Below are 12,653 nucleotides of genomic sequence, written 5' to 3'. Positions count from 1 at the left end.
AATTCTATTTGCTTATCACTGTTTCCAAGCATGTGTGCAAAACCACCAATGTGGAATTGTATAGGTTTGGAAATCAATGAAGAAGAAAAAAGATTACATCACTGCAGATTTACTTTTAAATTCTAACAAAGTTTGCCATAAAATTAGTGTTTTTTTTAAACAGGAAGAGAGAGAAATGGCAAACTTCTGAAATACAGAAGCAAACAGCAAGAAGGAAACCTTTCAACTTGCTGTGCCTAGGCTGGCTCTTTGATAGGGTAATGATACCTAGTCCCACACCCTTCCTTTTTGAGTGTAACAAATAAATACCTCATCCTCATGCACAAGTTCAACTTTCTTTTGAAATGATTTATTGATTTGTCTCACTCCTATCCCTGAACCCCAGCTTTCCAGGTGGAGTCTTCAAGATCCTGACATCTCTGTATGGAGGAGAAAATGACATTTTTCTCCCCTCCCTTGGTTCTGACCTCTCATGCCTCATCTACTGGCTGAGTGAGTGGTATATTCTGTCAATTCTTCTCATCATTTTATTAAACAGATGTGGAGTCATAATTATAAAAGGTTACTTAACTGTCAATGTGTAATTTTTATCTGAGGAAAATAAATAGTCATAGAGTTATACAGCATGGAAACAGGTCCTTCAGCCCAATATCCCTGCTGACTAAGATGTCTTCTTGAGCTAGACTCGTTTGCCTGCATTTGGCCCATATTCCTCTCAGCCTTTCCTATCAATGTACCTGTCCAAATGTCTTTTAAACATTGTAATTTTACTCTCCTCTACTACTTCCTTTGGCAGCTCGTTTCCACATATTCACCACCCTCTGTGTGAAAATTTCTTCTCTAGCTTCCTACAGTGTTTTTGGATATACCTGATCAGGCCCTGGAGATTTTTCTACCTTCATATGTTTTAAGACATCCAATGCCTCGACTGTTGTAATGCAGACTGTCCTAAGGATTCCCCATTAACTATCTCAAGGTTCCAAGTCATCATTGTCCTTCTCCATGGTAAAAACAGAGGAGAAATATTCATTGAGGACCTCTCCCATCTCCTGCGGCTCCACACAAAGATGACCACTTTTGTCTTTGAGGGGCCCTATTCTCTCTCTAGTTACTCTTTTTTTTCCCCCTTAATATACATAAAATCTCTTTGGCAGAGAAGATTAAGGAGAATCCAAAGCTATCTCATGCTCCCCTTTTGCCCTTCTGGTTTTCTTCTTGAGTATACACCTGCAACTCCTATACTCCTCCCAAGGTTCATTTGATCCCAGCTGCCTGTACCTGACCAGAGCCTCATTGTCCCTCATTTTCCAGGGCTCTCTACTCCTGCCAGCCTTGCCCTTCACTCTAACAGGAACATGCAGATCTTGAACTCTTGATAACCCACTTTTAAAAAGCCTCCCACTTGCCAGACATCCCTTTGCTTATAAACAGCCTTTTGCAAGTTCCTGTCTGATACCATCAAAATTTGCCTTGACCCAATTTAGAACTTTAACTTGTGGACCAAATCTGTCTCTTTCCATAACTAATTTAAAACTAATAGAACAATTGTCACTGGTCCCAATGTGCTCCCCCCCTGACACCTCAGTCGCTTGTCCTGCCCCATTTCCTAAGAGCAGGTCAAGCTTTGCCTTCTCCCAGGTAGGGCCTTCAATATATTGTGTGAGGAAACTTTCCTGAACACGCTTAACAAATTCCACCCCATCTAAGCCCTTAGCACTATGGCAGTCAATGGTTAGCATAACGCTATTACAGCACCAGAGACCTGGGTTCAATTCTCGCCACTGTCTTTAAGGAGTTTGTACATTATCTCCATGTCTGTGTGGGTTTCCTCCGGGTGCTCCGGTTTCCCTGCACATTCCAAAAAGACGTATAGGTTGGGAGTTGTGGGCATGCTATGTTGGCACTGGAAGAATGGCAACACTTGCGGGCTGCCCCCAGCACATTCTCAGTAACACAAAAAGATGCATTTCACTGTGTTTCAATGTACATGTGACTAATAAATAAATACCTGATTAGGAAAGTTAAAATCCCCTACTATGACAACCCTACTATTCTCGCACCTTTCTGTAATCTCCCTGCTTATTTGTTCCTCTAATTCCCATTGGCTATTAGGGAGCCTCCAGTACAATCCCAGCAAGGTGATCATCCTCTTCTTATTTCTCAGCTCCACCTATAAAGCATCACTGGATGATCCTTCAGTAGTTTCATCTTGGACTACTACTGTGACTTTCTCCTTAATCAGAAATGCAACTACCCCTCCTCTTTCTCCACTCCTATGCCACCTATAGCACCAGTATCCTGGAACATTTTGCTGCTAGTCCTGTCCTTCCCTTAACCATTTGATGAAGGCCAGCATGCCAAATGCCTTTTCACCACCTTGTCTTCCTGTATTACCACTGTCAGAGAACTATGTACTTGTACCCCGGATATCTCTGCTTTGCAACATTCCCTGGGGCCCTGTCATTCATTATGTATGCCCTGCCCTGATTTAACTTACTAAAATGCATCACTTTGCACTTGTCTGAGTTAAATTCCATCTGCCATTCCTTGTCCCACTTTTCCAGTTGATCTAGATCCTGTTGTAACATTAAACAACCTCTTCACTGTTCACCACATCTCCAATTTTGATGTCATCCACAAACTTGCTAATCATGCCACCTACATCTCCTCATCCAAATTGTTAATGTATATGACAAACAAAAGTGGACCCAACAACACGTTATGCAGCACACCGTTGGTCACAGGCCTCCAACCTCAAAGACAACCCTCCACTTTCACTCTCTGTCTTCTTCCACCAAGGCAATTTTGTATCCAGTTGGCTAGCTCACTTTGGATCCCATATGACCTAACCTTCTGGATCAGCCCACTAAGCAGGATCTTGTCAAAAACCTTGCTAAAGTCCACATAAACATCTACCACCCTTGTCTTCATAACCCCAGGACATCTGAATTAATTAGGCTGGTCCCTTGTTCCAGCAGTTATATTTAGTTGCATCATCATTCACAATTTCCCCTGTCTCTGGGTCTGGTAGTATGTTGGTTATGATTGCACCATATTTAATTAAATTTGCGGTGCCTCAGATAACGAATCAGTTCACGTTTACAGGTCTTAAAAAAAAAATTGACTACTTTCAGACATGGGTTCATGCATGATACCAATGTGAATTAAAGATCTCCCCTTGGTGATCATAGGAACTTTCACTGGCAAACACGTTCATCTCCAGGAGGAAACTCGCCAGCATCCTCGACAAAGCAATCAAGGACGGGCATTAAATGCTTACTTCCCCAGTGGCACCTATATTCCTTGCAAATGAGAGAAAATAAAAATGCAATTTTTGTTCTATTTCAATTTGTAGTTGCAAAATTTGCATGTGGTATAATAAAGTTTCATGATTCAAAAAAAGCCTTGTTTGTAATACATGTATATCAAAAATGCCTCCTTCGTTAAAGCACGTCCTAATAAAATGGTGGATTTGACACTTGCAGAGTATGTTCTGATATGAAAATTGCATGCTCCATCTTTTTATTGTATTCAATTTTACCCATTCTGAGGTTTCCTTCTCCGGGGCTTTTTATTTCTACTGTAACATTTCTTTTATATGTGCATCATTTTGCAACTTTTAAAAGTAGTCACAATGCATTATTTTGTATTTTTCAGTGTTACTTTTTATTGTTCCCAGTTTATTTTAAGTCCTAGTTCACTACTTAGAAATGTTACAACTACTTAGAACTTGTCACAAATTTCAGAAGAAATTAATGGATGGCAAGCCTCTGTGAGGGAAGAGAGAGGTTATAATAGTTTCATTGAGCTATGTATTAAGGTAGAGTCTTAAAGCCAGTAAAGACAGAGTGATAAAATATTTCCAGGAGAGTGTTCTATAAAATGAAGCCTGGATACCACCAATTGGGACTGTCGATGTGGAATTACACAGAAGGCTCAAGCCAGTGAACCAAAGGGCTTCTGAGAGAGTAAGAGATTGAAAGAAGTTTTGAATACAAGTTAAAATGAAGCTTTGAGATAATTTGTAGATGGAATCTAGGGTGGTAAATTTGTACTGGGATACAGGGATCCCTTGTCATACTTAATATGAATGAGATTATAAGTGACAGAGTTTATGCAGGGCTATCCTTTTCGTTCACTCATTAAGATACTAGAGGATGGCCTGTTTTAGAACCAATGAACAAAGCTGCTTTATCGAAAAAGGCTTACATTGTACAAAGCAGCATTTCTCTTCTGTATGCCTACTACAGCAGAGGATGTCCATTTCTCTCCAGAGGCAGGCAGAGGGTTTTCTTGAAGTATCTACATAGAAACAGTGTATCAATGGCATGTTGATCCCTCCTTTAATGATGAAGAAAAGAGGGGGAAAGAAAACAAAACATCCAAAACAACTTTCCAGTTGGGTGCATTATTTTAGCACAAAGTCCCATAGATGGTTGGGTCAATGGACTATTCTTCCAAATCTCAGCCCATGCCTCTCCCTCTAGTCTGGGGTAATCTCCTCTGTCCTGCTCTTGTGTAATCTGGGATATGGTGTGTGAACTCCTGTCTGGCATCAGTCTGATGTGGGCTTTGTCCTAACTGTGTCTCTGTTAAATTCACTTGTTTGTCTTCTTTTGGCTGCCTTCTTGCTCGTTTTTACATTTCTGCTTTCCCTGCCCTATGAACGATTTATGCATAGTCATCAGTGAGTTGCTAGGCTGAAGTGATGCCTTGCAATGAAGTATAGTTATGTTACTCCCATGGTATGACTTATCCATGCTATTGATGAACTATAGTACTTAAAAAGTATGCTGTGACATTTTCCTGGCCTAGTACAATAAACTCCACACTATAGCTCTCTAGATTCATCTGGGTTCACCACCTTCAGAGAGGATCATCTCCCCTATCCCACCAGCCTCAATTATGTTGTCGTTGTACTTAGATAACACAATTTATTTGTTTTTACAGCACATACTTGATTTTAATCACTTGCTTCAGGAATATACTTATCCTGTTGCTCCCAAGTCAATTGAACTGTCACTGGTTGCAGTTGCGCCAACATATTGTGTTTCCATAGAATTGATCACTTCAACACTAGATATATTGTGTTCATTTCATACTCTATATCTGTGGTAGTACAAGGTAAAACAATAACAGAGTGCAGAATGAAGTGTTACAGTTCCAGAGAGAGTGCAATGCAGGTAGACAATAAGGTGCAAGATCATAATGAAGTAGATTTTGAGGTCAAAAGACCATCTTAGTGTACTAGGGAGTCATTCAATAGTCTTATAACAGCAGGATAGAAACTGTCCTTGAGCCTGGTGGTACGTGCTTTCAGGCTTTTGTATCTTCTGCCCGATTGTGGGGGGGGGGGGGGGGGTGGGGAGAGAAGAGAGAATGTATGGGGTGGCTGGGGTCTTTGATTATGTTGGCTACTTTGGCTACTTTACAGAGACAGCAAGAAGTGTAGCCAGAGTCTGGAGCGGAGGCTGGTTTCCGTGATGTGCTGAGCTGTGTCCACAGTTCTGCAGTTTCTTGCAGAGCATTTGCCATACCAAGCTGTGATGTACCTGGATAGGATGCTTTCTACGGTGCATCTATAAAAATTGGTGAGGGTCAAAAGGACATGTCAAAGTCTTTTAGTCTCCTGAAGAAGTAGAGACACTGGTGAGCTTTCTTGACCATGGCGCCCATGTGGTTGGACCAGGACAGGCTATTGGTGATATTCACTCCTAGGAACTTGAAGCCCTCAACCCTCTTGACCTCAGCACCGTTGATGTAAACAGGAGCACGTGCACTGCCTTCCTGAAGTCAATGATCAGCTCTTTCATTTTGCTGACATTGAAGGACAGGTTGTTGTCATGACACCATGTCACTGGGCTCTCTATCTCCTTCCTGTACTCCGACATTTGGCCGATCAAGTCCATGATCAATCCTTTTCCTCACTTTATTTCACTTTAATCTTTTCTTTCATACATGCCTATTGACACCCCAGATACTCCTACCACCCACTTGCACTGGGGGCAATATACATTAGACAATTTACTAAATAATCAACATGTCTTTGGGATCTGAGAGGAAACCTGAGCACCTGGAGGAAACCCATGCAGTCACTGGGCAAATGTGGAACTTCATACAGCACCGGGGTGCTGGAGTTGTGAGACAGCTGCACTCTCAGCAATGCTACTGTGCCTCCTGCGTTATGCCCAACCTCTCCCTATAACTCTGGTCCTTGAATCCTGACAACATTCTTGTAAATCTTCTTTGCACCCTTTTTAGTTGAATTACATCTTTTCTATACAGGGAAACCAAAACTGTACACAGTATTCCAGGTGCGGCCTCACCGACATTTTGTACAACTGCAACATAATTTCCCGAATCCTATACTCAGTGCCCTGACTGATGAAGGCCAGCCTGCCAAATGCCTTCTTCATCACCCTGTCTCCCTGTGATGCCACTTTCAGGGAACTATGTACTTGCTCTCTTACTTCCCTCTGATCTACAACACTCCCCAGGGTCCTACCGTTCACTGTGAAAGTCCTACCTGGTTTGACTTCCCAAAATGCAGCACCTCACAGTTATCTGAATTGAATACCATCCTATGTTGTTGATGGGTAGGATATGGAGTTTGAATTTGGAATGTAGCTATTAACAATTTTAAGAATGAAAGTTACAAGTCTGTCAATTGGACATTGAAAATCAGACTTTCTCATTTAAGTCACTGCAGTGGCAATTTGGGACACTAGAAATGGTCTTGGGGCTCCTATGTTACAACAGTGAAAATAAAAATAGTATTAAGTGTTGCAATTGGTGGTTGATGAGTTATGGTTGAAAATGTATTTCACTTCCTTTTTTGGGTTCCCATCCAAATGTTGATGTACTGTTGCAGATTGTGGAAGTACTGGGCAAAAATCTGGACCATTCCAATTGGTTGGTATTGTTTATGGGGGTTTAATGAACAATGAACTGTGTTCTCCTTAGCACAAACGTCAGTAACCATGGATTATATATTTGGAGGTAATTGGTTATAAGTGTTAAAGGAAAAATCTTTTCACATGAGGGGTCATGGGGGTCTGGGAGTCATTGCTGGAATTGGAGGTGTAAACAAGAAGCCTTGTCATATCATATTTGAAATGCTGTGACTTACTGAGGTTAAGGACAGAGAGCTGCAAAGTTGGATTGGCATTATTTTGGCTTATATGATGTGCTTCAGTACTATAAATTTCAGATTTTTTTTCCCCCAAGATCGCTGTGTATCTTTATCCTTAATTGATATATTTAAGTAATTTCAATCAGTTTTTCTTTATTTCTTCCAGGCTTTATTGGATAATTTTTGCATTTTAGATGCACTAATATCCTGGTGTAGCAAACAATGTTCTAATAAACTTGAAATTTGCAGTTGATTGACAGAGTCATATTTCTAAGTTCAGATGCTGTCTTTAGATGGATGAGAAAGCCTAGAATATCAAACTAAAATATAAAATAGAAATTCTTACAAGGAGTTTTATATAACATTTGGTTATGGTGAATTTTGATTCTATTGGTTTGTTTTGAATTGTAAATGCATTTTGCATTTGTGAATGTAATTTGCAACCGTCAGGACATTTTTTGGCATGTTTCTGTTCCTAGAAATTAATTGCTCCTTCAGATCAAAGTATGCTCAATAAACTTGATTTGTTGAAGGTGATTTGGAAGTAGATCAAGGGTAGATATAATAAACAGAGTTGTTTGTTAGCTGGATTAAATGAAACTAGTATATCAGCATAGGTCACATTTCCTGTGTTCAGGCTTTGCTAAAATGATGAGGCAATTGAAAAATGCAATCTTATTCCCTATAGCAAATGATAAGAAAAATAAGAAACATTTAAGTTTGTTTGGGGTTGAAGATTCTCTACCACTAGTTTGGTCAAGGTGCAGAGAGGGAGAAGCAACAGGGGCTACAGATTGCTTCCTTTCCATAACATTGGTAAATGAAGTTTCCTTCTCGCAAGGCTGCTGCATAGCAGGACATTGAAAAAGGCAAAACAGTTGGAGGGTTTCTTCTGGGTGCTTCTTGTTGTTTAAAACAGAATATAAACTCCACTTGCATTTACAGAATAATGGTGGAAAGCTCCTTAAAGAACTGTTTCTTACAATCCAAAATGAAGATTCCATTGTAGGCGTAAATGTTCTACTTTTAGTGCTACGGGTGGACGTGATTTCTTAAGATCAAGGAAGCAAGAGAGAAAAGGATGTTTCTTGTAGGAACTGAAAATGTTATGGATTGCCTGAAGACCAAAAGACCATTTTTCTGCAATTTGGTAACATATATATGAGATTGAGGGAAGAAGAATCTCCCAGTAAACAGGAGCAATGAAATTTAAATCCAAGAATAAAATTCACCTTTGTCAAAGATGTACATGTTCTTAATTGCTCAAAAAAATCAAGTAGGTGTACTGTCATATTGAATTTTAAACTATTGAGCAATTATTTTTTCTTTAATCCCAGAGCTAACAAGATAAATTCCTTGCATAGTTTTTATGCATTCTGGAAGCATAAATTTTAACCTGAACATTCATTCTTAAGGATCTCTTTTATCCTTGGAACTTGTGTATTGCTTTATTAACTTGTATTTGGTGATATGAAGCTATTTAGATGTGATGTTATGTTTGATTAGAATAAACCTGCTTGTTTGCATTTACTGAAATACTAAATAGTCATAAATATTACAATGAAATGCACTTTTGTTATTAGATGGTGTTGCTGCCTTTATTCTTGAATTGGTGAATTATCTTTGCAAATGGAACAAACAAGCTAATAAACAACCAAAATCCAATTGTTACATATACCAACAGGAATAATTGTTTACACAGCATTGTTAGAAGTTGAGATGCCAGAAATGTGCTTCATAATCAACCCAAACAATTCTGTTGGAGTTGTTTGGTAGTTTTGATTTAATGCATTGTATCTTTGACTCTTCAGAAGATTACTCAACTTCTTTCACAAAATTCACAAAACGCTGAAAATTAAAGAAATATAATGTGCATGTTTGAAAATAATTTGAAGTTATTTAAATACCATTAAAATGTAGTATTAAAATGTAGCCAAAAAGTATACAGTGTGGGCCTAAAATTGACCAAAATTGACCAATGTTATTAATTATCAAATTATGTTTTAGCTTTTAATTGAGCTGTAAACGAAGATACATTCAACACTCCCTTATTTTTCAATTAGTATCCCATGATATTTTATTGATTCAGAGAGGGACCCACTTTATCATTTCAATTTAATCTGGCATTTAATGTAGTTCTACTAAAGGATTCTCCTGATGCTTCAGTTTGGATTATGTATCGGTATTGGTTTATTATTGTCACTTGTACCGAGGTACAGTGAAAAACTTGTCATGCATACCGTTCATACAGATCAATTCATTACACAATGCATTTAAGTAGTACATAGTAAAAACAATAGCAAAATACAGAGTAAACTGTCACAACTACAGGGAAGTGCATTGCAGGTACACAATAAGGTGCAAGGTCAAACAAGGTAGATTGTGAGGTCAAGAGTCCATCTCATCATATAAAGGAACTGTTCAATAGCCTTATCACCGTGGGATAGAAGCTGTCCTTGAGCCTGGTGGTATGTGCCCTCAGGCTCCTGTATCTTCTGCCTGTTGGGAGAGGAGAGAAGAAAGAATGACCCGGGTGGGTGGGGTCTTTGATTATGCTGGCTGCTTCACCAAGGCAGCGAGAGGTATAGACAGAGTTCATGGAGGAGAGGCAGGTTTCCATGATGTGCTGGGGTGTGTCCACAACTCTCTGCAGTTTCTTGCAGTCCTGGGCAGAGCAGTTGCCTAACCAAGCCGTGAATCCTCCAGATAGGATGCTTTCTATGGTTCATCGATAAAAGTTGGTGAGTGTCAAAGGGGACGTGCCAAATTTCTTTAGCCTCCTGAGGACGTAAAGGCACTGCTGAGCTTTCTTCGCCATGGCGTCTATGTGGTTGGATCAGAACAGACTACTGGTGATGTTCACTCACAGGAACTTGAATCTCTCAACCCTCTCGACCTCAGCACCATTGATGTAGACAGGTGCATGTACACCACCCCCTTTCCTGAAGTCAATGACCAGCTCTTTTCTTCTGTTGACATTGAGGGAAAGGTTGTTGTCATGACACCATGCCACTAAGCTCTCTGTCTCCTTCCTGTACTCTGACTCATCATTATTTGAGATACGGTCCACTACGGTGTTATCATCTGCAAACTTGTAGATAGAGTTGGAGCGGGATCTGGCCAGACAGTTATGAGTATATAGGGAGTATATAGAGTAGAGGGCTAAGGATGCAGCACTGTGGGGCACCAGTGCTGAGAATAGTCGTGCTGGAGCTGTTGCTGCCTATCCTCACTGATTGTGGTCTGTTGGTCAGAAAGTCAAGGATCCAGTTACAGAGAGAGGTGTCGAGTCCTAGGTCTCTGAGCTTAAGCTTAAATTTAAGCTTATGTGCTTAAGTCTTTGTCTAAAAGAGTAGATGCTAATTCTGATACTTAAAATTTAATGTATCTTTGATGAAAAAGATACTGACACTATCCTGCTTTACTTATCCTTCTGGAACGTCCTTTCAGTACTTTAATTTGGGATGATTTAAAAATTACAAAAAGAACATAGAACATTACAGCACAGTACAGGCCCTTCAGCCCACGATGTTGTGCCAACATTTTATCCTGCTCTAAGATCTATCTAACCCTTCCATCCCACATAGACCTCCATTTTTCTATTTTTAAAATTTTTTTTTGATCAACTGGTGACCAAACTATCTGATAATGTGAGGGTACAGTCATGAAATCCTTTATATAGATTTTGAGATAAAATATTAAGAGTCATTGAAAAGCTTAATATTTTGTCATGTATTTACATTTGCAACAATCACTTTAGATCTTTTTAAATTTTAACTACTGCAGTGCTTATAGAATGGATAGGATAAAAAGAGAGAACTAATTGCTAGTGTACTATCAGGAAAAGGACTTTACTAGTCACCAAGGTACAGAAAAAACCCATTTTGCACATGGAGGTGCAAGACACTGCAGATGCTGGAATCTGGAGCAACGAACAATCTGCTGGAGGAACTCACTGTGTCAAGCAGCATCTGTGGGGGGGGGGGGGGGGGGGGAAGGGAAGGGATGCTGCTCAACCTGCTGGAGTTCCTCCAGCAGATTTTGTTGCTCCATTTTGCCTGTGCCAGTTGAAAAAAATGTTCCCTAGCCTAATTCCACCTTCCATCACGAGGTCTATAGAACAGAAGAACAAATACCAATAGAAGCAGGAAAGGGGCATTCACCCTTTGTTCAATAAGATCAGGGCAGCATCACAGCACCTACCTCAGCACCACCTTCCTGCACTAACCATGTGTCTCTTGATTCCCTTAATATCAAAAAAAATCTATCAATACGGGTCTTGAATGGTCTCAGCAAAATAGCCCCATTAGGCCTCGTGGATATAGATTTACCACCCTCTGGATGGAAAAAAAGTTCTTCTGTCTTGAATGGCTGACCCCTTATTTTGAGACTGATCCCTGGTTCTAGACACTCTAAACAGGGTAGCTACAGGAATGATGGTTTCGTCTGGCTGGTCCCATAGCAATTTTGTACATTTCAATGGGATCATCTCTCATTCTTCTAAACTTAAGTACAGGCCTAAAAACTGCTGAAATTCATTGCCCACTAGTATCTCTGGTATGTAAGCTTCCATGCATTCTCCATCAAAATACCAGTTTGCAATAAACTTGGCTTGAGATGGAGGAAGGAATGGATGATGTAATTTTTTCCTTCATCACCACCCCTCAGCCTTGGTGTCAATGCTCCTCTCCAGTCAAAGCTAAGCTGTGAATCTGAGGAGTGGGTGGATATAGTGTCCAGGTAAATGTTGAAGCTTCAGGACTGACCTTTTCAGTATTGGTGAAAATTACATTTTTTATTTATTTGCCATGAGTCATCTTCAGAATCAATGAAGGTTAGAATGTGAAGCTTGCAATTGCTCCAACAACCTTGTCTTCCTTTTCTCTGTGTTATTTCATGCATAAGAGCTTCTTTATTTACGCTGATGATGTCCTACCTTTCCACTACCCTCCTTAACTCCATGACAACCAATGTGCTATCTGGCTGCCTGAAACAGGTGAGTTAGAATTTCTTCCAGCTACGTAATAAGAATAGAATTCTGTGACCTGTTTACTACTGAGCCCATATCCCTATCCAACAACGTACTAAAGTTTACCAGATCATTGATTATAATGTAGCTTTGTTTGACATGGAGCTAAGGTGAATTATCCATCACTTAGAGCATCTATTTCCACTTCCACAACATTACTTGCCTCTCACCAACTACATCTTTTATCTTTTTATCCTCCAGATTTGATCTCTCAAATCAGGCCTTCTCATCCATCCTGCAAAGCGCCACTGTGTTCAAAACTGAGTTTCTTGTGCCTGGGACCACTCAGTTCCATTTTGTTTTGCCCATTGTTGTCCCTCTGCCACTGCATCAGATTGAAATTGTAACATTGTTTAGAAGTCTTTTTATCTGACTCCATATTTTCTCTGTAACCCAATCCTGTGTATCCTTCCTCATCCTTGGATCTTCCATTTTTGATGTGCATTCCATTTAACTACTGCTACACTATATTCTGCCACACTTCTGATGGCA

The 12,653-nt window shown here is 39.9% G+C and overlaps 1 protein-coding gene across 9 annotated transcripts in view; it reads left to right on the top strand.

Moving 5' to 3' along the window:
* The window catches only part of synj1 (synaptojanin 1), an 84,871-nt gene that overhangs the window by 6,399 nt on the left and 65,819 nt on the right, over positions 1–12,653 (top strand). The gene's annotated exons all lie outside the window — the stretch shown is intronic.

The sequence above is a fragment of the Pristis pectinata genome, chromosome 4 (assembly GCF_009764475.1).
Source record: "Pristis pectinata isolate sPriPec2 chromosome 4, sPriPec2.1.pri, whole genome shotgun sequence".
Classification (NCBI taxonomy): Eukaryota; Metazoa; Chordata; class Chondrichthyes; order Rhinopristiformes; family Pristidae; genus Pristis; species Pristis pectinata.
This window is presented reverse-complemented; position numbering and strand designations above follow the sequence as displayed.